At 37.6% G+C, this 25684-nt stretch overlaps 1 protein-coding gene across 3 annotated transcripts in view; it reads left to right on the top strand.

The window, feature by feature from the left end:
• Window positions 1–25684, top strand: part of MAP4K3 (mitogen-activated protein kinase kinase kinase kinase 3) — a 203897-nt gene that overhangs the window by 31137 nt on the left and 147076 nt on the right. The gene's annotated exons all lie outside the window — the stretch shown is intronic.

The raw sequence follows: 25684 nt of genomic DNA on the forward strand, positions 1-25684 counted from the left end.
AACGAAGAACACCAAAGACACAAGGAAAGTATTGGCCCAAGAGACAGAATGGGCCACATAAACCAGAGACTTCATCAGCCTGAGACCAGAAGAACTAGATGGTGCCCGGCTACCACCAGTGAACTTCCTGACAGGGCACACAACAGAGGGTCCCTGATGGAGCTGTAGAACGATGGGATTCAGAACTCAAATTCTAGTAGGAAGACCAGACTTAATGGTCTGACTAAGACTGAAGGCACCCCGGAAAGCATGGCCCCTGGTCTCTCCATCACCCCAGAACTAAAACAATTTCCGAGGCCAACTCTTCAGACAGGGATTGGACTGGACTATGGGACATAAAGTGATACTTGTGAAGAATGTGCCTGTTAGACAGGTAGATACAAGAGACCAAAGGGGCGGCTTCTGTCTAGAGGTGAGATGGGAAGACAGAGTTAGGAGCTGGTTGAATGTTCATGGGGAATCAGGGGCAGAGGGGAGGAGTGTGCTGTCACAGAATGGGGTGAGCGGTTGGGGTCTCATAACAATGTATGTTAAAAAAAAAGAAAATTCTGTATGGGAGACTAACTTGAAATGTAAACTTCATTTAATTACAGCAATAAAAAAATATATTCGCTAATTTAAAAAAAAAAAGACTGCATTTGGTTTTAAAAAGTAAACATAAATTCAGTTAATTGTACATTAGCAGTACTGGTTGCTGTCAAGTTGATTCCGATTCACAGTGACCCCATGTGTTTGAGAGTAGAACTGTGCTCCATAGGGTTTTCATAACTGTGACCTTTAGAATCAGATTGCCAGGACTTTCTTATGCAGTGCTGCTGGGTGGGTTCAAACTACCAACCTTTTGGTTAGTAGTCAAGCACTTAATGGCTTGCGCCACCCAGGAACTCTAATTGTGTATTATTGAGCACTTATTGTGTATAAGGCTACTGTAGTAGGTCCTGGGTAAAAATACATAAGACAGTCTGAGAACTCATAGCCTTAATAAGAGAAGACATAAAACAGATAAACATTATTCAGTGTGTGATTTTATTTTATAAGTACTTAAGTTCTTTGTTGTGATATGATACCAATTCTGAGCATGCCAAGAAAACTTAAAGTGTAGAAATGAGGTTTTTTTCTTTAAAAAAAATGCCTTGTTGAAGTGTAATTGACATAGAATAAACTGTACATATTTAAATTGTATGATTTGATAAGTTTTGGCATATGTATGTACCCGTGGAACCATCACCACAATCAAAATAATAAACATATCCCTGATCCTCAAAATTTTTTTTATGCCCCTACTTAATCCCCTTTCCTGCCCCTTCCTGGTCTCTAGGCAGCCACTGATGTTTTCTGTCAGTTTAGGTTAGTTTGCATTTTCTAGAGTTTTATATAAATGGAATCATGTAGTATGTACTCTTTTGCAAGTCTGGCTTGTTTTACTCACTTTAATTATTGTGAAATTCATCTGTGTTTTTGCATGTATCAATAGTTCATTCCTTTTTATTGCTGAGTAGTATTCCATTGTATGGATATATCAGTTTGTTTATTTATTCATGATCCTTATTCATGCTTTTTATGTGGTGTTTAAGAAATATTTGCCAAACTCAAGTTCACTAAGATCTTCTCTTATGATTTCTTCTAAGAAGTATTTTTTAAAAATAATTTTCCAGCTTTGTTGAGCTATAGTTTACAAACCAAAACATTTATCCATTATGAGTGTACAGCTTGAGTTTTAGTAGGTTTATATGGTTGTGCAGCCGTCTCCCCCAGTCTAGTTTAAGAATACTTCCATCACCCTCAGGAGTTCCCCTCATGTACCTTTGAGTTCAAACCCTGCCACTACTCTTAGCCCCAGGCAATCACTGATCTGCTGTCTTCCTAATTTTTTTTTTACTAAAAATATTATATAAATGGAATCATAGAATATGTGGTCTTACGTGTCTGACTTTCAGTTAGCAAGAAGTTTTGAGGTTTATCCATATTGTTGCATATATCACTTTGTTCATTGCTGAGTAGTATTTCATTTATATGTCTATACCACATTTTGTTTATCCATTCACTAGTTTATGGACATTTGGATCAGTTCCATTTTTTGGCTATTGTGAGTAATGCTGCTATGAACCTTCACATATAAGTCTTTTTGTGGAATTACACTTTTATTTTCTTGGGTAGTTACTTAAAAAATAACTACTTTTTTTTTCGGTGTTAGTGTCAAGGATGTTGTCAAATTCTAGTTGTTCATTGCTAACATATAGGAAAACAATTGAGTTTTGTATATTAACTTTGTATCCTGCCACTGCCTTGCTAGAATCACTTATTAGTGCCAGGAGTTTTGTTTTTAGTTGGTTCTTTGGGAATTTCTATGTCGACAGTCACGTCATCTATGAACAAAGGGAGTTTTATTTATTCCTTTCCAGTCTGTATACCTTTAATTTCCTTTTCTTGTGTTTTTTCATTAGCTAGGGTTTCTAGTACCATGTTGAATAGGAGTGGAGAAATGAGACATCTTTGCCTTGTTCCTGGTCTTAACGGAGAAACCATCTGGTTTCTCATCATTTAGTATAATGTTAGCTGTAATTTTTTGGTAGATGTTTTTTATCAAGTTGAGGAAGTTCCCCTCTGTACCTAGTTTGCTAAGAGTTTTTATCATGAATATTGTCAAATGCGTTTTCTGCATCTATTGATGTGATTTATAATTTTTCTTCTTTAGCCTGTTGATTAGATGGATTACATTGATTGATTTCCAAATGTGGAACTAGCCTTGCATACCTGGAATAAACCCTCCTTGGTCGTAGTGTGTAATTCTTTTTATACATTGGTGGATTCAATTTGCTAATAATTTGTTGAGGATTTTTGCATCTATGCATGAGAGATATTGATCTGTAGTTTTCTTGTAATGTCTTTGTCTTGTTTTAGTGTTAGCATAATGCTGACCTCATAAAACAAGTTAGGAAGTGTCCCTCTGCTTCTGTTTTTAGGAGCAGGTTGTAGAGAATAGGTATCATTTCTTCCATAAATGTTTGGTGGAATTCATCAGTGAAACCATCTGGGCCTGGAGGTTTCTTTATGGAATATTTTAAACTACAGATTGAGTATCTTTTATAGATCAAGGGCTGTTATAGGTTATCTATTTCTTCTGATCAGTCTGGCTAGAGGTTTTCTTCTTAGAAATAACAGATTCGCTTTTATTGATCTTCTCAAAGAACCAACTTTTGGTTTCATGGATTTTCTTTATTCTTCTGTTATATTTTATTGATTTCAGCTGTGATCTTTCTTATTGTCTCCTGCTTACTTGAGGTTTTATTTGCTTTTCTTTTTTTTAGTTTCTTGATGTGGAAGCTGAAGTCATTGATTTGAAACCTTTTTTTTTCCCCCTAACATAGGCATTTGGTGCTATAATAGCCCTGGTGGTGCAGTGGTTAAGAGCTTTGCTGCTAACCAAAAGGTCGGCAGTTCGAATCCACCAGCAACTCTTTGAAAACCCTATGGGACAGTTCTCCTCTGTCCTCTAGGGTCACTGTGAGTTAGAATCAACTCGACGGCAATGAGTTTTTTTGTATGTACCGTTTTAGCTTCATGTCACAAATTTTGATATGTTTGGTTTTCGTTTTCACTTGTTCAAAATACTTTGTGATTTCCCTTTTGATTTTTTTCTTGGATCCATTAGTTATTTGGAAGTATGTTATTTAGTTTCTAAATACTTAGGGTTTTTCCAAAAAGCTATCTGTTATTGAATTTTAATATAATCCCATTGTGGTAAGAGAGCATACTTTTTATGATTTGAATCTTTTCAGATTTATTCACACTTGTTTTATGGCCGAGAATGCAGTCTATTTTGATAAATGTTCCATGTGCCCTGGAAAAGAATGTATATTGTGCTGTTATTGAGCAGAGTGCTCTATGTAAATGTCAGGTCAGGTTGATACTGTTGTTCAAGTCTTCTGTATCTTCATGGATTTTCTTTCTGCTTATTTTATCAATTATTGAGAGAAGTTTGGAATCTCTGACTAAAATTGTGGATTTGTCTGTGTCTTCTTGCAGTTCTGTCAGGTTTTATTTCATGTGTTTTGAAACTATGTTTTTTGATTCATAAACATTTAGGCTGTTACAGCCTCTTAAAGAATTGACATTATGAAATGACCTGTTTTATCCCTGGTAATAGTCTTTGTTGTAAAATCTACTTCTGATATTAATACAAGTTTACCCCGCTATCCGAAAGTAGAGCATTCCTGTGAAACCTTTCATAAGCCAAAATGGCATGAAACAAAGACGCAATCACCATTAATTTAAATGGGAAAACTTTTTGAGCATTCCCAAACCCCAAAAATAACCTACCAAATCACACCAAATAACACATAAAACCTAAAATAACACAGAGCTATGGTGGCTTGATGCTGAAATGCTGAGTGTAGTTCCTGGGGAGGGAGCTTCGTGACACCACTCTCGCTGCCTCTTTAACGGCTCTCTGCAAAGCAAACACTGAACGCTGTTTCCGCATTTTGCCATTTTTTCATAAAAAACGAAAATCATCTTTGTATTTCTTTCGGTTAGCGAAAATACATACTGAGGTAGGTCTTGTAAAAGCGAAGTGGCGTACAGCACACTTTTGAAAAGAGTGGGATAGCTGTATGGCCACTCTAGCTTTCTTTGATTAGTGTTAGGACGGTATATCTTTTTCCTTCCTTGTACTTTAATTGTATCTTCATTTTTAATATATTATTTGTAGGCTGAATATAGTTGGGGCTTGCTTCTTTTTTTCCTTAATACTAGTCTGACAGTATCTGCCGTTTAATTGAGGTGTTTAGAACATTTACATTAAATGTTGCCATTGATATGATTGGATTTAAATCTGCCATCATGTTATTTTCAGTTCATCCCGTGTGTTCTTTGTTCCTTTTTTCCTACCTTCTTTTGCAACAAGTATTATTATCTCCTTTATTAGTATCCTATTTTATATTTTTAGTGGTTGTGTTAGAGCTTATTGTATATATCTTCAGTTTATCACTTTCAACCTTGAAATAATTGTATACTATTCTACATATCATAAAAACCTAACATTTGTCCCATCCTGTTCTTTTTGCTGTTGTGTAACCCCAGAATACACTCTTATTATTTTTGCTTTAATCAGTAATTTATCACTTAAGAAAATTTGAAAAATAAGAACTGTTTTATATTTATCAATGTTTATCATTTCTAGTGCTCCTTAGTCTTTTGTGTAGATACATATTTCTATCAGGTATCATCTCCCTTCCATGTGTGGGATTTCCTTTAGTATTTCTTAGAGTGCAGGTCTGATGGGTATGAATTTTCTCAAGCTTTTGTATATCTGAAAAAAATCCTATTTTTTGCTTTTGTTTTTGAAAGATATTTTCAGTGTTGAAAGATATTTTTACTGGATATGTAATTCTTAAGTACTATATTTCTTCAGTACTTTAAAATACCGCTTCACTGTATTTTGGCTTGTGTTGTTACCAACCAAAAGTCTTTCTTTCTTATTTTTGTTCCTTTGTACTAATGTGTGATTTTTCCTTTGGCTGTCTTTAATGTTTTTCTCTTTATCGCCGTTCTAAGCAATTTAATTATGATGTGCGTAGATGTAGTTTTCTGCCTGCGTGTGTGTGTGTGTGTGTGTGTGTGTGTGTGTGTGTGAGATGGGATTCATTCAGGTTCTTGGATCTGTGGATTTTATTGTTTTCATCAAATTTGGAAAATTTTCAGCCATTATTCAAAAGTATTTTCTGTTTACCTGTATCTTTGGCTGCTTGAAGATCAGCAACTAAGTGATGCTCTGTTCATTTTATTCCAGTCTTTTGTCTCTCTTATTTTGCGTAGTTTCTACTCCTGTTTTTTCAAGTTCACTAATCTTTTTTTCTGTGGTATCTAACATGTTATCTTATTCAGTATATACATATATATTTTTCTATCTCATTTACTTTACTTTTCATCTGTTGTCTTAGTTACCTAGTGCTGCTATAACAGAAATACCACAAGTGGGTGGCTTTAAGAAATAGAAATTTATTTTCTCACAGTTTAGGAGGCTAGAAGTCTGAATTCAGGGTGCCAGCACTAGGGGCAGACTTTCTGTCTCTGTCAGTTCTGGGGGAAAGTCCTTGTCTCTTCAGCTTCCGTTTCCTGGTTCCCTGGAGATCTTTATGTGGCTTGGCATCTATCATCCCCTGTCCCCTGTCTTTGCTTCCTGAATCTGCTCCTTTTATATTTTGTAAAAGATTGACTCAAGACACATCCTATATTAATCCTACCTCATTAACATAAAGAAAACCCATTCCCAAATGGGATTATAACCACAGGCATACCCCCCCCCAAAAAAAAACAACATAACCCCATTGCCATCGAGTCAATATAGGACAGAGTAGAACTGCCCCATAGGGTTTCCAAGGCTGTAAATCTTTACAGAAGCAGACTACCACATCTTTCTGCCATGCAGCAGCTGGTGGGTTTCAACCACCTACCTTTTGGTTAGCAGCGGAGCTCTCAGGCACTGCACCACCAGGGCTCCTTTACCACAGGCGGCAGGCATAGAGGTTAGGATTTGCAACACGTATTTTTGGGGGACATAGTTCAATCCATAACATCTATCAATACAGTTTGGAGCTTTCTGTATTTCTTTCATGTTTCTGTTGCTTGTTTTTTTCTCTACTTTTTTGACCGTACGGAATATAGTTGTTAAGTAATAACTAATGTCCTTGTCTGCTAATTCTATCATTAGGGGTATTTTTGGATCTGTTTTTATTGATTGATTTGTCTTCCCATTATGGGTTGTATTTTTCTACTTTTTACGTGCTAGTAATTCCAGACGTTGTTGTGTGTTGGATGTTTTTATATTCCTGTAACTTTGTTCTAGGATGCGATTCAGTTACTTTGAAAATAAATCTTCTGAGGATTATTTTTAAGCTTAGTTAGGTGGGACCAGAGCAACTTGTAATCTAGGGCTAATTTTTCCAATACTGAGGCAATATCCTGCGTACTCTTACTTGGTGTTTCTTAAATTATTCATGTTTTCCACTCCAGCTAGTGGGAACCTGAATTATTCCAAGCCCTTAATAAGCTCCGGGAATTGTTCTCTTTCCTCCTTTCTGGTGGCTCTGTTCTAGGTCTTGGGTATTTCCTCACATACATACGCTGATCAGTACTGAGCTAAAAACTTGAGATGAATCCTCTGTAGATCTCTGAAGCTTTCTCTTTGTGTAGTTCTTACCTCTCTGGTACCCTGTCCTGTGAATTTTAGCCTCTATGGCTTTCCTGGACTCCCAACTCCTCTCCTCAACTCAGGGAGACCTTCAGGCTTCATCTGAGTTCTCCCTTTCTGCACAGAGGCCCGGAAACTATCTCTAAACTATAAGCTGGAACAATTGTAAGGCTACATAGGGTTTTATTTTTCCTTTTTCAAGGATCACTGTACTGTACTGCCTGATAGCTAGTGTCTACCAGCCATTGCTTCATTCATTTGTTCACTTTTTAAGTTTTTTTCAGGTAGAAGTACTAGTCCCTAGTACTCTACCTTGACCAGGTGCCATACTTTGTTTATTTATTTAGTTAGTTACTGTTGGGAATATACACAGCAAAACATACACCAACAGTTTCCTCATGTACCGTTTAGTGACATTGATTACATTCTTGGAGTTGGGCAACCATTCTTACTCTCCTTTTCTGAGTTGTTCCTCCTCTATTAACGCAAATTCACTGCCCCCTAAAGTTCCTATCTAATCTTTCAAGTTGCTGTTGTCAGTTTGATCCTGTATAGATCTTAAAAGAGCATAATACTCAAGGCAAGTCTTTTGCACTAATTAAGCTAAACTATTGTTTGAAGAAGACTTTAGGGGATATTTTTAATTGAAGGTTTAAAGATTATTTCAGGGCAGTAGTTTCAGGGGTTCATCCAGCCTTCATGACTCCAGAAATTCTGGAGTCCATGAGAATTTGAAATTCTATTCTGCATTTGCCCCCTTTTGATCAGAATTCTTCCGTAGACTCTTTGATCAAAATGTTCGGAATTGGTAGCCAGGCACCATACAGTTCTTCTGATCTCATGGCAAAGGAGGCACTTGTTCATGGAGGCAGTTACCCACACATTCTGTTTCCTTCTCTTCTTGACTCTCCTTCTTCCTGTGTTGCTCCAGGTGAATAAAGACCAATTGTTGTGGCTTGGATGGCCACTTACAAGACCTTCGGCTCTACTCAGTGAACCAGAAGGTAGAACAGAAGCACTAAACATGTTATTAGACCAATTAAGTGGGATGTCCCATGAAATCATGACCCTAAACCAAGAAACCAAATCCCATGAGGTTTTTGGTTGTACATAAGCAGTCTCAGCAGCTACTCTTTTTTTTTGGGGGGGGGGGGGTCATTTTAAATATATCTATGATTCAACTTTTTACAGGTATAGGACTTACTGGCAGCAATTGCAATAATTGGCTGTGCAACCCTACCCTTAATCAATGCGATATTTCCATCACTACTAACCCCCCCTTCCCCTCTTCCTCCCTTCCTCCCACCCCTGGTAACCACCAGTAAACTTTGCTCTGTATACATTTGCCAGGTGCCATGCTTTTTCAAAGAAAAAAAATCTATTACTCATTAGTTAAAGAGGAAATTAGAATGAAAATTACACAGTATTTATGTAGATGAAAAGTTATCAAAACTTATGGATATAGATAAAGCAGGACTTACAGTCATAATTTAAAGTAGTAAGTTAATACATTAAAAAAAAAGAGAGAACAATAAAAAAATGGTTCAGCTTTCAACCCAGGGAATTTTAAAAAGACCAGCGTAAACTCATAGGCACTGGAAAGGATGTGAATAATGAGGAGAGGCGGGAATTAAGTAGGGGGAAAAAAAAAAGATGATCAATAAAACCTGAAGCTGCATATTTGAAAGGATAAGTGATAAAGACAAACTCTTGTTGGTTATATGGGTCTTGAGCTTAGAAGAGAGGTCTGAGTAAATTGTGTCTGTTTATGATGCCACTGGATTGGATTCTTGTTTTAAAACTCACCAACTTGTTTTTCTTTTTTGTGAGCATGCCTTTAACATTTTCAGAAATAAAAAAAAAAAACCTTTATTATTGTTTTTATCAGATTTAACCCTCCCCTGTATAAATATTATTTACCCAGCTAGTTCTTAGATATGAAAACAAAGGTTCTACTTAGAACCGTATCTTGTAATAAAACATCTTTGTAACAGGATACTTCTTGGCACACTCTCTGAGTAAGTACTCAGATTTCTCTGAGTGATGTGTCTGTGACTTAGATTCTGATTCTCTAGAAGTTTTTGCAAGGCTCTTAGGCAGCTGGGGCAGCATTTACTCTAGAATATAGCCCTTTTGTCCTACGTTTAATTTAACTAGCTTCTAAAATATTTAAAATGAGCTGCTCCCACTTACGTTCAAAACCAAACTTGTTGTCAAGTTGATTATGACTCATAGCGACCCTATAGGGCAGAGTAGAACTGCCCCATAGGGTTTCAAAGGAGTGGTTGGTGGATTCAGACTGCTGACCTTTTGGTTAGCAGCTGAGCTCTTAACCACTTTGCTACCAGGGTTCCCCAACTTATGTTAGTGAGATGCTGAAAGTAGACTTTCCTTTCCGTCTTGACCTAAATGAAACTCTAGTCACACCAAAGATGGAAGCAACCTTTCTTTCTCTTCTGGTTCCCATGTCCTTTTTTTGTTTCATCAGAGAGAAGAGAATGTGGCATATATTGGAAATACCTTTTCTCTTGTGCTTTCATTCCTTGACTGAATTGAAGGCTGCTGTTTATCACCTCAAGCCTGCTGGTTTTAACTTAATCCCAGCCTGACCTGCATTGCACTGGCTATTTTTAAAATCTTGATCTACATTGTCATAAGTATTTACCACCTGTTAAGAGTGTTTACTCTTCTTAAAAAAAAAACAAAAAAACAACTCATTGCTGTCAAGTCAATGCCGACTCCTGGCTACCCTATAGGACTGGGTAGAACTACCCCATATGGTTTCCAAAGAGCAGCTAGTGGATTCGAGCTGCCGACCTTTTGGTTAGCAGCCGAGCTCTTAACCAGTGTGCCATCAGGGCTCCTGACTCTTCTTAGTGACTTCTTATTGACAAATAAAGTGCAACTCTATCTTTAATAGGTGAACAGTGTGGCTTACTGCTACATAGTACTACATGAGTTTTCAAAGTGAAATACTTTCTTGTTTTAATACATTGCTTTGAAATTTATATGAGTTTATAGACAAATGGAATTATCTTGGTGATGTTCCTGTTTCACACAATTATTAGTATTTTTGTAACTTTAGTCATTCCTTTAAATATCACTCAAAGAAAAGACTTAGACCGTGGTCCAATACATTTTTTAAATTGTCAAATAACCAAGCCACCAATTTCTTTTCATCCTTGTATTTCAGATTATAACTTTTTGAATAATTAATACATTTATTTACATGATTCAAAAGTCAAAATGCTGTTTTTTTTTAATAAAGTATACCCTGAGAAGTCTTGTTCCCACCCATTCCGTTCTACCCATTTTCCCTAGCCTACTCAAAAACAGCCAAACCCGTTGCCCTCGAGTTGATTCCTACTCATGGTGAGCCCATGTGTTACAGAGTAGAACTATTCCAGAGAGTTTTCTTGGCTGTAATCTTTACAGAAACAGGTCTCGAGGCCTTTCTTCTGCAGTGCCGGTAGGTGGGTTCAAACCACCAACCTTTAGGTTATTAGTCGAGTGCAAACTGTTTGTGCCATCCAAGGACCTCATAACTATTTTTATTAATTTTCTATTTATCATCCCAGAGTCTCTTTATGCAAATACCTCTTGCAGATATATATTCTTATTTTCTCCCTCTTGTGCTCCAAAGGTGTCCTTTTTTTTTCCTTTCATTTTTTAAATTTTTATATCCTGGAGCTTTCTCTCCATGTTGTTACTGGTTGCTGTCAAGTCTCTCTGACCCATGGCAACCCCGTGTATAACAGAACAAATGTTGCCTGATCCTGTGCTATCTTCACAGTCATTGGTGTGTTTGAGGTCATTGTTGTGTCTGTTATGTCGATCCATCTCTCTGTCCCTCCACTTTACCAAACATGATGTCCTTCTGTAGTGATCAGTCCATTCTGATGATATGCTGAAAGTAAGCTAGTTGAAGTCTTGGATAATATTCTGTGATCCTTAGGGTTTTCTTTGAGTATTTTTTGGAAGTAGATCGTAGGCCTTTCTTCCTAGTCTGTCTTAGTCTGGAAGTTCTGGTGAAACCTGCCCGCCATGGTTGTCCCTGCTGGTATTGGAAATAGTGGTGGCATAACTTCCAACATCATAACAACATGGAAGCCACCACAGTATGACAAACTGACAGTTGGGTGGTGGTCTCTCTCCATAACAGTACATAAATGTCTTTCTTGTTTTTTTTTCCTTTCCCTTACATAGTAGTCATTTGTGTGGATATGCCATAGTTTATTCAACCTGTCCCCTGTTGCTGGACGCATGAATGTGTTATCTTTTGCTATTACAATTTCATAGTGAGAAACCTTGTAAATGTGGTATTTTATATGTGTGTAGGTGTTTTGGTCGTTTAGATTCCTAGAAATGGAATGCTAGGTGAAAAGATAAATGCATCTGTAATTCTGACAGATATTGCTATATTCTCTTCATAAGGGTTCTGTGTTTTGCATTGCCACCTGCAGTGTATGAAGGTCCCTGGAGGATCCATTTTCCCACAGGTTGCCAAGAGAGCTATATGCACTTAGATGGATTCTTACCAATCTGATAAGAAATATTATCTCAGTGTATTTTTTAATTTGCATTTCTGTTTTAATGAGTTAGATAAGCATCTTATATGTTTTAGGGCTTTTTTTTTTCCCATGTACTTTGTTCATTTTTGTCTTAGGTGGTCTTCTCTATTTCTAGGCATTAGAGAGACTGGCATTTCATGCTATAGGTTGCAAATATTTTCCCAAGTTTGTTAGTTTTCTTTTTTAAAATTGTAGTAAAAATATGTATAACAAAACATTTGTCAGTTAAACAGTTTTTAAAGGTACAATTCAGTGATACTGATTATATTCATCACGTGCAACTGTCACCGCTATCTTTTTCCAAACTATCCCACCACCATTGAAACTCGGTGTGCCCTAACCAGATGACTCCCCCTTTTCCTTCTCTTTCACCCCTGGTAACCACTAATGAACTTTACTGCCTATATATTTGCCTGTTTCATTTAAGCGAGATCATGAACTACTTGTTCTTTTGTGGCTTATTTCACTCAGCATAATGTTTTCAAAGTCCATCCATGTATCAGGGCTTTATTTCTCTTTATGACTGAGTAATATTTCATTGTGTGTTTATACCACATTTTGTTTATCCGGTCCTCTGCTGATAGACAGTTAGGCTGCAGTGAACATTGGTGTACAAGTTTCTGTTTATGTTCCTGCCTTCAATTCTTTTGGGTATATACCTAAGATTGGGATTACTGGGTCATGTGGTAGTTATATGTTGAACTTTTTGAAGAGCTGCCAAACTTTTCCACAGCGGCTATACCATTTTGGATTCCTACCAGCAATGGATGAGGGTTCTGATTCAGTTTTCTTTTGGTTTTGCTTATGATATTCTTTTGTTCTTCAGAAGTTTTTTGTTGTTGTTGTTGTTTTGTACTTTAGATGAAAGTTTACAGAGCAAATAGTTTCTCATTCAACAATTTATAAACAAATTGTTTTGTGACATTGGTTGCAATCCCAGCAATGTGTCAGCACTTTCGCCCTTTCTACCCCGAGTTACCCTTTTTCATTCGTCCAGTTTTCCTGTCCCTTCCTGCCTTCTCGTGTTTGCTTTTGGGCAGGTGTTGCCCGTTTGGTCTTGTATACTTGATTGATCTAAGAGGCACGTTCCTCATGTGTGTTATTGCTTGTTTTACAGGCCTGTCTAATCTTTGCCTGAAAGGTGAACTTCAGAAGTAGCTTCAGTTCTAACTTAGAAGGGTGTCATAGTCTCAGAGATTCCTTCAGTCTCTTTCAGACCAGTAAGTCTGGTCTTTTTTGTGAATTTGAATTTTATCCTACATTTGTCTGCTGTTCTGTCCTGGATCCTCTGTTATGATCCGTGTCAGAGTAGTCAGTGGTGGTAGCCAGACATCATCTAGTTCTTCTGGGCTCAGGCTGGTGAAGGTTGTGGTTCATGTCGTCCATTAGCAGAAGTGGTTATTCATGTAGTTTTATTTATCTTTTCTCTTATGACTTTTGGATTTTTAGTCATAACTTGAATGTAGAAAGTCTTTTTCTACTTTTAAGGGTTTAAATAAATTAACCATTGTTTTTCTGATCTAATCTGGGGGTTTTTCCTTTCTTTGTCCTTTTCTGACATTTAAATCTTTGATCCATTTGGAGTTTATCTGGTATGTAATATGAAATATGGATGCAATTTGATCTTTTTCTGAATGGCAGCCCGGTTGCCAAACACCGTTTATTAAAAAGTTCAGCTTCCCTCCACTGATTTGAGATATCCTAGTAGTTAATTCCCATGGGTGTACTGATCTGTTTCTGGACTTTATATTGTGTCCCATTGGTCTGTCCATTTGCCATTTCCATACTGTTTTTATTCTTGAGGCTTTAAAAATATGTTTTAATATCTGTTAGAACCATTCCTGTCATTGGTCTTCATTCTCAAAGGGGTTTCCTGGTAATTATCGCTTGTTTATTTTTCAGTAAGAACTTTAGAATCATCCTATCTGGTTCCTGGAGGGACGGGAAACAGTTGATATTTTTATTGGATGTGTAAATTATAAATTAACTTAAGAAAAATTGTCACTTTTATGATATTTAGTCTTTCACTTCAAGAATATGATTATAGCCTTCTCTTCATTCAAATCTGCTCTCATTTCTTTAAAGGTTTTTAAAGTTTTCATTATAAGCTTATGCATTTCTGGTTAAGTGAATAGATGCATATACGTACACATACATACAAATATATATGTGGTTAAGAGCTACGGCTGCTAACTAAAAGATGGGCAGTTCGAATCCACTAGGCGCTCCTTGGAAACTGTGTGTGTATGTATATATATGTATGCATACAAAACAAACAAAACAAACCTGTTGCTGTCAAGTTGATTCCAACTCATAGTGACCTTATAGGACAGTAGAACTGTCTCATAGGGTTTCCTTTACAGAAGGAGCCCTGGTGGTGCAGTGGTTAAAGCGCTCGGTTGCCAACCAAAAGATCGTTGGTCCGAACCCATCAGCTGCTCCATGGGAGAAAGATATGGCAGTTGACTTCTGTCAAGATTTACAGCCTTGGAAACCCCTGTCCTATATGGTCACTATGAGCCAGAATCGACTCAGCAGCAGTGGGTGGGTAATCTTTACAAAAACATAATGCCGTATCTGTCTTCCATGGAGCAGCTGGTGGGTTCGGACTGCTGACATTTAGGTTAGCAGTTGAGTGCTTAACCATTGCCTCACCAGGGCTCCTTTATATACATACATACATATGTACATAGTAATTTTTTTGTTGCTGTTGGAAATAGATCTTTTCTTCCTGTGTACTTTATGTTGTTTGTATGAAAGCTATTGATTTCTGTATATTCATTTTATAGCCTGCCATACTACTAAATTCTCTTATGTTTGTGGTCAGTAATTCTTAATATTGTTTAAAAGCACAATTGAAAGAGTTGGTAGTCGGAATCGACTCAACGGCAACGGTTTTATGGAATATAGCTTTTTTTTTTTAAAGTACTAGAGTCTTGGTTGAGAGACGTTGTTACCCTATCCCTTTTTCCTGGTGTAGATTTCAACCCTAGCAAGTTAAAAAGGAAACATTTCTTTATTTTGACTTGAAATGTCAAGGTTTTTGATTTGTGAAAAATGGTCATTTATTGTGTTTGGAGCAATGTGAACAACAAAGCATTTCCTGGTACGTGCTGCAGCTTCATTAAGTCAAATAACTAAGTCAGCGCTTTTGTTTTTGAATAATTTAGTAATATATTTATAATATAGCTCAGAGAAACATTATCAGATAAAGTGCAGTTCTTGTGACTTTTGTTTTTTAACACAAGTTACAAGTGTAGGGATTTACAAGGCTCCACTAATTTAAGTGTTAGAAGGCAAGTTTGTATTGTGGCTGACCAAAAACTTCGCATCATTGGCCCTACTTAAAGAGTTCTCTGGTCTTTTATATTTTAGAAATAGATGCCTTTAGGTAGTAAGAATGACCCATTTGTCTTTTATAAGAAGTGAAGAGAGGGTGCTGTTTCTGGCTAGTATTTTTGCTAAAATTGTTTTTTCAAAAGTGGTCACCCTGATAATATTAAAAATTTGAGGCTAGAAGCCAAAAAACATTGCCTTAAGTAAAAATATTCCTAGAAGTTCAGAAATACAAACTTAATTGTCTTCTATCTTATTTTAACCAAAGAAACTCTGCAGTTAGACTGATTCTATAAAAATATTTATGCTTCCCTGCCGCATTTTCTGATAGTTTAACATTTAAGTATGCACATAATTCTGTGTAGTGAATACAATATCATTCCGAACTTTTTAACAGCTCCTAGTCTTAGGGAAAGGAGCTCTGCTGGTGCAGTGGTTAAGAGCTTGACTGCTAACCAAAAGGTCAGTGGTCTGAACCCACCAGCGCTCTACAGGAGAAAAATGTAGCGATTGCTTCCATAAAGATTACAGCCTTGGAAACTCTATGAGGCAGTTCTACTATGTCCTGTAGGGCCGCTATGAGTCGGAATCAACTTGATGGCAGTGAGTTTGGAGTTTTTTTGTTTTTGTTTTTTTGAGTCTTACGGATGTTAAACTTTTCAGGTTTCAAATAAAGCATATATGTCTTGATGTTTTCTGATACATATACCCACTTTCTCTCTCTCTCTCTCTCTTTTTAATAAAACAAATGGAAAGAATTCTTTGATAGAATGTTTTCCAGAGCTCTTTCTAATGTAGTGTTTGGGTCTCTGATTCTTAGTATCAGGAGTGTGACAAAAATGAGAAAACGGAAAATTTGAATGTAGAAAGATTTTAGTAAACAAAGTCTTGTTATGTTAGTAGTAAGTTATGACAGATAAATAGGATAATATAAATGCTCTTATATTTGGGAAATTACATTCATCCAAAAAAAAACAAAAAAAACAAAAAACCAGAGGCCGTGAACTGTTAAAATTGGATGACACTTAATAGTAACAAAGGAGATGGTAGCTTAGCCCAGTCGGGACAAGTTATGTAATTTTTGTGTTGTGTGAGAAAAGAGTTCAGAAGCATTCCATTTCCTTTTTTAGATGTAATCTAAAGTTAATGAAAATCTGAAGGTTGACTGTATGTATTGATTGAAAAAATAAATAAAAGCCAGTATCACCAAATAATAGAAAAGGCTTCTTGCTATAGCCTGGTTAAAAGGTTAAAACTGTTACGAGTTTAAGGTTAGTCTGTGGATATTTTACATACACATTTGTATGTGCAGCATGTACATATATATATATAATAGAGCACAAAGTGGGCACAGTCATAGAAGCCTCCTAGACACATTCAGACACCTTGAGGGACCAAGTTGCTGGGGCTGAGGATCATGGGGATCATGGTCTTGGGAGACATGTAGGCCAATTGGCATAACAGTTCATAAAGAATGTGTTGTACATCTTACTGTGGTGAGTAGCATCTGGGGTCTTAAAAGCTTGCGAGCACCTAGGATCCATCTATTGGTCCCATCCCACCTGGAACAAAGGAGAATGAAGAAAACCTAAGATACAAGAAAAATATTAATCCAAACGACTAGTGGACCACATAAACTACAGCCTCCACCAGCCTGAGCCCAGAAGAACTAGATGATGCCCAGCTACCACAACTGACCGCTTTGACAGGGATCACAATAGAGGGTCCTGGACAGAGCTGGAGAAAAATGTAGAACAAAATTCAAATTCACACAAAAAAGAGCAGACTTACAAGTCTGACAGAGACTGGAGGAACCCCCAAGACTGTGGCCCCTGGACACCCTTCTGACTCAGAACTGAAGCCACTCCTGTAGTTCACCTTTCAGCCAAAGATTAGACAGGCCTGTAAAACAAGCAATAAAACATGTGAGGAATGTGCTTCTTAGATCATCTATCAACTATATGAGACCAAATGGGCAACACCTGCCCAAAAGCAAAGATGAGAAGGAAGGAAGGGACAGGAAAACTGGACAAATGGAAATGGAAAACCCAGGGTGAAAGGGGGGAGGGTGTTGACACATTGCGGGGATTGCAACCAATGTCACAAAACAATTTGTGTATAAAATTTTGAATGAGAAGCTACTTTGATCTGTAAGCTTTCACCTAAAGCATACACACACAGACACACACACAAACTGTTACGAGTTTAAAATGTTGTGTGGGGTGTGTGTGTGTGTGTAGGTTGTTTTGTAAAATCAACTTTTTGTGTACTTATTTTATATTGGTCAACAGCAAGCTATCAATTTCTGTTCTTAATTCCTGTAGTATCTTTCACACATTGAGAGCCTCTTGCAGATTGGTTTATTGCGCATTCTGATATGAGTACTTCGTTATGAGGTGGTAGTATTTGCTGAATAGAAACAATAGCATCTGTCTTTTTGTACTCGATGTTAGAATACTAGAAAGTTGTTTAATTTCACCAGTGTATATCTGAACTACTAACTCGAATGATAGATTATACTTGCTATCACAGTAGGATCGATCCTTTATTTTGTTTTTGTTTCAGATTATTAAGAGTTTGGAAATAAAAATGTTTGTTAGTTTTAATTTTGTAATTCAAAGGCCACAAAATCTTGGTAAAAAATGCATGTGTTTTATGCATAATACCAGATCACAATTGGATCGTCAGAGAACCTTCCCTGACTTCCTTATCTAAAGAAGGGCCTCCCCCAGTTATTCTCACAGTTCCCTGTATTTGTTTTTCTTCCATGTTAGATTGTCTTCCCCTAAGAACTCTTTACTGTAAAGAACATCTTACACAGTGCCTGGCGCTCAGTATTTGTTGAGTGAAGTGGTTGGTGAATTTCTAAGCTTTCTCTATTGTTTTCCTAAAAAATGAAATCTAGTCACAAGTAATGGTCCTTGGGTGGCACAAATGGTTAAGCACGCGACTGCTAGCTGAAAGGTTGGTGGTTCAGACCCACCCAGAGGCACCTCAGAAGACAGACTTGGCAGTCTGCTTTGGAAAGGTCACAGCCTTGAAAACCCTATGGAGCAGTTCTACTCTGTACACATGGGGTCACCTTGAGTCGGAATCAATTCCATAACAGCTAACAACAACAGTCACAAGTAACACTCAGAATTGAATCTTTCATTTTACATAAGACAGTTGAAAGTGTGTATGGTGTCTGCATAATGAATATTCATTTTAAAAGAATCTCTTTAAAAAGAAGATTCCTAGTTATGGGTAACATGGCGATTAACAGCATAGCTTTTTGGAGCCAAGACAGCCTGGGTTCAGTTTTGTTAACTTCTGAATGCCAGTTACTTCACCTATAAAATAGGCCTAATAATGCCTACCTCATATGGTCATTGTGCAATAAATGAAATACTGCACATAAAGCTTGTGGTACGATGCCTGGCACATAGTAAGTGCTCAAGAAGTGATAGTTCTTTTTGTGATTTTTTATGGTGTGTTAATTATGATTATCGAAACCATTATCACTGTACTGTGTTGAATAGAATCCCTCCCAAAATTCATGTCCTTCCCAAAACCTCAGAATGTGAACTTATTTGGAAATGGGTTCTTTGCAGATGTAGTGAGTTAGGATGAGGTCATACTGGAGTAGGGTGGGCCCTTAATCCGGACTGGTGTCTGGTGCCCTTATAAAAAGAGGAGACATAGATGGTAAGACACAAAGGAAGATGGACATATGATGATGGCGGCAGAAGCTGGAGTTAGGCTGCCACGAACTAAGGATCACCTGGGGCTACCAAAAGCTGTAAAAGACAAAGGAGGATTCTCCCTTCTCCCCTAGAGGCTTCTGAGGGCGCATGGCCCTGCCAACACCTTGAGTTTGGAGATCTGGTCTCCAGAACTGTGAGAGAATGAATTTCTGTTGTTTTAAGCCACCAAGTTTGTGGTATTTTGTTAGGTCAGCCACAGGAAGCTAATACTGATCGTTACCATATTTTGAACAGTATCATGGTCCGTATGTTGAATTAGGGACAAAACATTTCCAGGTAGGAAAGTTGTAAAATACTCTGTGAAACGAATATTCTGTTGTATTAATTACCAAAGATAATATATTAAAACACATAAAAGAGATTGCTGGGTTTTATCTACTTCACACTAGAGATTCTTGCTAGAGTAGAAATTGGAAAAAAATCCTGCTGTCAATATCATGAGTTGTTGATTCCCTTTTAATATTTAATCTTTTGAAATGTTAATATTGAAAACACATGGACTTCATAAAGTTGCATTTTCTCATACAAATTGTATGCCTTTTCAGTTAGCAGTGATAAGGACGTTTTCTTAGGTTTTCGTGGAAAACCATAAAACTGAAATCTGTGCTTTTATTTGGCTCTGTGCATGATATGACACTCCTTAAAGCCTTCAGCCACCACTTGTCTGTTAGTTTGTCATACTGTGGTGGCTTACTTGTTGTGATGTTGGACGCTATGCCACGCCACCAGTATTTCAGATACCAGCAGCATCACCCACGGTGGACAGGTTTCAGGTAGCTTCTAGACCAAGACAGACTAGGAAGAAAGACTTGGCAGTCTACTTTTGAAAAAAAATCCACGATTTGAAAACCTTATAACACTGTAACATTATCCGATACAGTACGGGAAGATGAGCCCCTCAGGTTGGAAGGCACTCAAAATACAACCGGGGAAGAGTTGCCTTCTCAAAGTAGAGTCGACCTTAATGACGTGGATGGCGTAAAGCTTACCTTAATTTGTTGATGTGGCACGACTACAAATGAGAAGAAACAGCTGCAAACATCCATTAAAAATTGGAACATGAATGTACAAAGTATGAAACTAGGAAAATTGGAAGTCGTCAAAAATGAAATGGAACGTGTAAAGATCGATATCCTAGGCATTAGTGAGTGGAAATGGACTAGTATTGGCCATTTTGAATTGGACAATCATATGGTCTACTATGCTGAGAATGACAAAGAGGAACGGCATCACATTCATTGTCAAAAAGAACATTTCAGGATCTATCCTGAAGGACAACACTGTCAGTGATAGGGTAATATCCATACGCCTACAAGGAAGACCAGTTAATACTACTATTATTCAAATTTACGCACCACCCACTAAGGCCAAAGATGAAGAAATTGAAGATTTTTAGCGACTTCTGCAGTCTGAAATTGATCAAACATGCAATCAAGATGCATTGATAATTACTGGCAGTTGGAATGCGCAAATTGGAAACAAAGGAGGAGGATTGGTAGTTGGAAAATATGGCCTTGGTGACAGAAATGACACCAGAGGTCACATGATAGAATTTTGCAAGACCAACAACTTCTTCATTGCAAATACCTTTCTTCAACAACATAAACGGCGACTATACACGTGGACCTACCCAGATGGAATACACAGGAATCAAATCGACTACGTCTGTGGAAAGAGACAATGGAAATGCTCAGTATCATCAGCCAGAACAGAGCCAGGGGCCGGCTGCAGAACAGACCATCAATTGCTCATATTCAAGTTCAAGGTGAAGATGAAGAATATTAAAACAAGTCCACGAGAGCCAAAGTACGACCTTGAGTATATCTCACCTTAATTTAGAGACCATCTCAAGAATAGAAGAGAACAGAATTGAACAATTAATGACCGAAGACCAGACAAGTTAGGGAATGACATCGGAGACATCATACATGAAGAAAACAAAAGGTTATTAAAAAGACAGGAAAGAAATAAAAGACCAAAATGGGTGTTAGAAGAGACTCTGAAACTTGCTCTTGAATGTAGAGTTGCTAAAGCGAAAGGAAGAAATGAAGAAAAAGCTAAACAGAAGATTTCAAAGGGCTGTTTGAGAAGACAAAGTATTATAATGAAATGTGCGAAGACTTGGAGTTAGAAAACCAAAAAGGAAGAACATCCTTGGCATTTCTCAAGCTGAAAGAACTGAAGAAAGAATTCAAGCCTTGAGTTGCAATATTGAAGGATTCTACGGGGAAAATATTGAACAACACAGGAAGCATCAAAAGAAGATGGAAGAAATACACAGAGTCACTGTACCAAAAAGAATTGGTCGATGCTTAACCGTTTCAGGAGGTAACCATGATCAAGGTCCGACGGTAATGAAGGAAGAAGTCCAAGCCACACTGAAGGCATTGGCGAAAAACAGGACTCCGGGAATTGGGGGAATACAAATTGAGATGCTTCAACAAACGGATGCAGTGCTGGAGGTGCTCACTGGTCTATGCCAAGAAATTTGGAAGATAAGAGCTACCTAGCCAACCGACTGGAAGAGATCCATATTTGTGCCCATTCCAAAGAAAGGTGATCCAACAGAATGTGGAAATTATTGACCAGTATTATTAATATCATGCACAGGTAAAATTTTGCTGAATATAATTCACAACCAGTTGCAGTAGTACATCGACAAGGAACTGCCAGAATTTTAAGCCAGATTCAGAAGGGAACGGGGAATGAAGGATATCATTGCTGATGTGAGATGGATCTTGAGTGAAAGCAAAGTAGACCGGAAAGATGTTTACCTGTGTTTTATTGACTATGCAAAGGCGTTCGACTGTGTGAATTATAACAAATTATGGATAATATTGTGAAGAATTGGAATTGCAGAACACTGGATCGTGTGCATGTGAAACTTGTACATAGACCAAGATGTAGTCATTCGAACAGAATAAGGGGTTGCCGGGTGGGTTAAGATCAGAAAAGGTATGCATCAGGATTGTATCCTTTCACCATACTTAATTCAGTCTGTATGCTAAGCAGATAATCAGAGAAGCTGGATTATATGAAGAAAAACGAGGCATCAGGATTGGAGGAAGACTCATTAACAACCTGCAGCATGCAGATGATACAACCTTGCTTCCCGAAAACAAAGAGGACTTGAAGCGCTTACTGATGTAGATGAAAGACTACGACCTTTAGTATGGATTGCATCTCAACATAAAGAAAACAAAAATTGTCACAACTGCACCAATAAGCAACATGATGATAAACAGAGAAAATATTGAAGTTGTCAAGAATTTCATATTACTTGGATCCATAATCCAGTGCCCATAGAAGCAGCAACCAATAACTCAAACAACATATTGCATTGGGCAAATCTGCTGCAAAAGACCTCTTTTAAGTGTTAAAAAGCAAAGTTGTCACTTTGAAGACTAAGGCATGCTTGATCCTAGCCATCATATTTTCAGTTGCCTCATATGCATGCAGAAGTTGGACAGTGAATAACGAAGACTGAAGAAGAACCGATGCCTTTGAATTATGGTATTAGTGAAGAATATTAAATACACCGTGGACTGCCAGAAGAACAAACAAATTTGCCTTGGAAGAGGTACAGCCAGAATACTCCTTAGAAGCAAGGATGGCGAGACTTTGTTTCACGAACTTTGGGCATGTTATCAGGAGGAATCAGTCCCTGGAGAAGGACATTATGCTTGGTAAAGTAGAGGGTCAGCAAAAACAAGGAAGACCCTCAATGAAATGGATTGACTCACTGGCTGCAACAATGGCCTCAAGCATAGCAGTGAGTGAGGGTGGCGCAGGACCGGGCAGTGTTTCATTCTGTTGTACGTAGGGTCCCCTATGACTCATAACCGACTCGAGGGCACCTAACAACAACAAAGCTTTTAGAGGTTCCGAATGTGTCAGTATTTTGAATAATTTGACTTGGATTGTAGATGAACAAATCATCAGTTTCTAGCGTGTAATTCTTTGATGTATATAGATTGTTGTGGTGCATTTAAAAGTTATTACCACAACCCTCTTAGTACTTCTGCTTTTCTTTCTTTGTAACTAATAATGCATGCTTAAGAAAAAATTTAAAACAGCCCAAAAAAGTGAAAGACGCTTCCTTCCACCTCCCTCTTTACGTTCTCCATATTTAAGTGCTGGTAACTAGTATATCTTCTTTTAGAACTTTTCTGTACATATGTGGACTCTGTGTGGGCATGTATGGTTGTATATGTTATATACTTATACGTGCAGTTTTTTTTTTAATACTGTGTCATTATACAATTTGCTTTCTAATTCAATATCATGTTATGACAGTCTCATTAAGCACAAACGGGAGAGTGGGGAACAGAGAGATGTCACTTAGAGATTGCCAAGGACTGAGGAATGCCAGGGCTAAAGAAACTGAAACTAAAAGAGATTTTCCTGCAGATGGTATTTCATAGTATGTGTTTATCATAATTCTGTTTTATCGTTTTCCTAGTAATGGACACTTAGGTTGTTTTTAGCTTTATTGTAAATAACTGCTGCAGCAAACGTTTGTATACACATATCTTTGTATTTTTTTTTTAAAGTTTTGTACCTGTTTATTGTTTACATCCCCCTTTACACACACACACACACACACACACACACACACACACACACACGAAAACAAGCTTTATGACAACAAGATTCTGCCATCTTCTTTTTAACTCATGTTCAGTGCCTAGAGTATTAAGTTTCCCTGGGTGGCGCAGATGGTTAAGTGCTTGATTACTAATCAAACGGTTGGTGGTTTGAATCCACCCAAAGGTGTCTTGGAAGAAAGGCCTGGAGATTGGCTTCCAAAAGGTCACAGTCTTGAAAACCTTATGGATAGTTCTACTCTGCATCACCTAGAATATTAGATAATTGTGTAATAAGTGTTTGTTGAATGAGTAACTGAATTGGGTGGGGGAAGTGGAGTTTGGAGAAGAACTTTCTGGAAAAAATTTTGGGGTGAGCACCAGCCCTGCGCCATGGTTCAGGTCTCAGCGTTTTGGACTCTGTTTTGTTCTGTTGATCTTTTTGTCTATTCTTGTGCCAGAAACACACTTTTATAATCATTGTGTGTCTAATTATCTCCTAATAACTGAGATACTGTTGGCTAATCATTATGATAGTGTGTTTCTGTCACACACAATTTGAGGTAAAATATTTCCTTACTTTGCTACTCTTGCCCCTAACCTTTCAGCTAAGTCCTTGAATGTTGTGTTAGGTAGGATATACCATAATGCCAGTACAATCAGAGCAAGTTCTGAATTAACTAGTAGGATTTACTGTTGTTGTTAGGTGCCATCGAGTCACTTCCAACTCATGTGTACGACAGAATGAAACATCGCCCAGTTCTGCGCCATCCTCACCATCCCTGCTATGCTTCAGCCCATTGTTGTAGCCACTGTGTCAATCCATCTCATTGAGGGTCTTCTCCTTTTTCGCTGACCCTCTACTTTACCAAGCATGATGTCCTTCTCCAGTGACTGGTCCCTCCTGATAACATGTCCAAAGTATGTGGGATGAAGCCTCGCCATCTTTGCTTCTAAGGAGCATTTTGGCTGTACTTCTTCCAAGACAGATTTGTCTGTTCTTTTGGCAGTTCATGGTATACTCAGTATTCTTCACCAAGTACAGGTTCTCTATTCTTGGTTTACTGTTTCACATAAGTTTGTATTTCTGTAACAGGTAACTTAGAGCATAGCTTTTTACTTTATAAAATGATTATTTCCTTTACATGAATATTCATCTTATGAAACATTTACCTGTGAAGCTCCTGATCAGTGACCAGTTACCATTGAGTCGATTCTGACTCATGGTGAGCCCAGTGAACTGTCCTCTGTAGAATTTTCTTTTCTTTCTTTCTTTTTTTAAATTCCACTTTAGGTGAAAGTCTACAGAGCAAATTAGTTTCTCATTCAACAATTTGTGCACAGATCGTTTTGAGACATTGGCTGCAGTCCCCACGATGTGTCGCCACTCTCCCCTCCTCCACCTCGTCTTTGCTTTTGGGCAGGTGTTGCCCGTTTGGTCTCATTTACGTGACTGAGTTAAGAAGTACCTTCTTCACGTGTATTGCTGTTTGTTTTGTAGACCTGTGTAATCTTTGGCTAAAGGATGAACTTTGGAAGTGACTTCAGTTCTGAATTAAAAGGGTGTCTGGGGCCATAGTTTCAGGTTCCTCCAGTCTCGGTCAGACTTCTAAGTCTGGTCTTTTTTTGTGAATTTGAATTTTGTTCTACGTTTTTCTTCTGCTCTGTCCGGGACCCTCTGTTGTGATCCTGTCAGAGCAGTCAGTGCTCCAGAGTTTTCAGTCCTGATTTTTTGAAAGTAGATCACCAGGCCTTTCTTCGAAGGCATCTCTAGGTGGACTTGAACTGTCAATCTTTCGGTTAGCAGCTGAGCACATTAACCATTTGCGTGCATGCACACACACACGCACACACCCCGGGAATTCATGAAACTCCTACCTGATTTTAAATACTTTTTTTTACAGAAATTGGAATTACTGTTTTTCCTGAATATATGTAGTGAAGTCCATCTTAAGCAGATTCATATAGATTTATCAATATTTTCCTAGTTTACTCCTGGTTTTGAGAGTCACTTCACTGAATTAAGACAGTGGAAAGGAAAAGATACAAAAATTCCATGTTTTGGATACACATAAAATAAAAGAATATATTTATAATATTTTTTCTGATTAGGAGAATATTTACATATCATATAATATTTAGGAAATATAGAACATTGTACAAAGGGTATAAACATTACCTACCTTGCTGTAAATTTAAAGTTAAATTTTATACACATATTTGTGGTTATGATTTAATAATAGAGTAATTGAA

The sequence above is a fragment of the Trichechus manatus genome, unplaced genomic scaffold (assembly GCF_000243295.1).
Source record: "Trichechus manatus latirostris isolate Lorelei unplaced genomic scaffold, TriManLat1.0 scaffold00005, whole genome shotgun sequence".
NCBI classification, from domain to species: domain Eukaryota; kingdom Metazoa; phylum Chordata; class Mammalia; order Sirenia; family Trichechidae; genus Trichechus; species Trichechus manatus.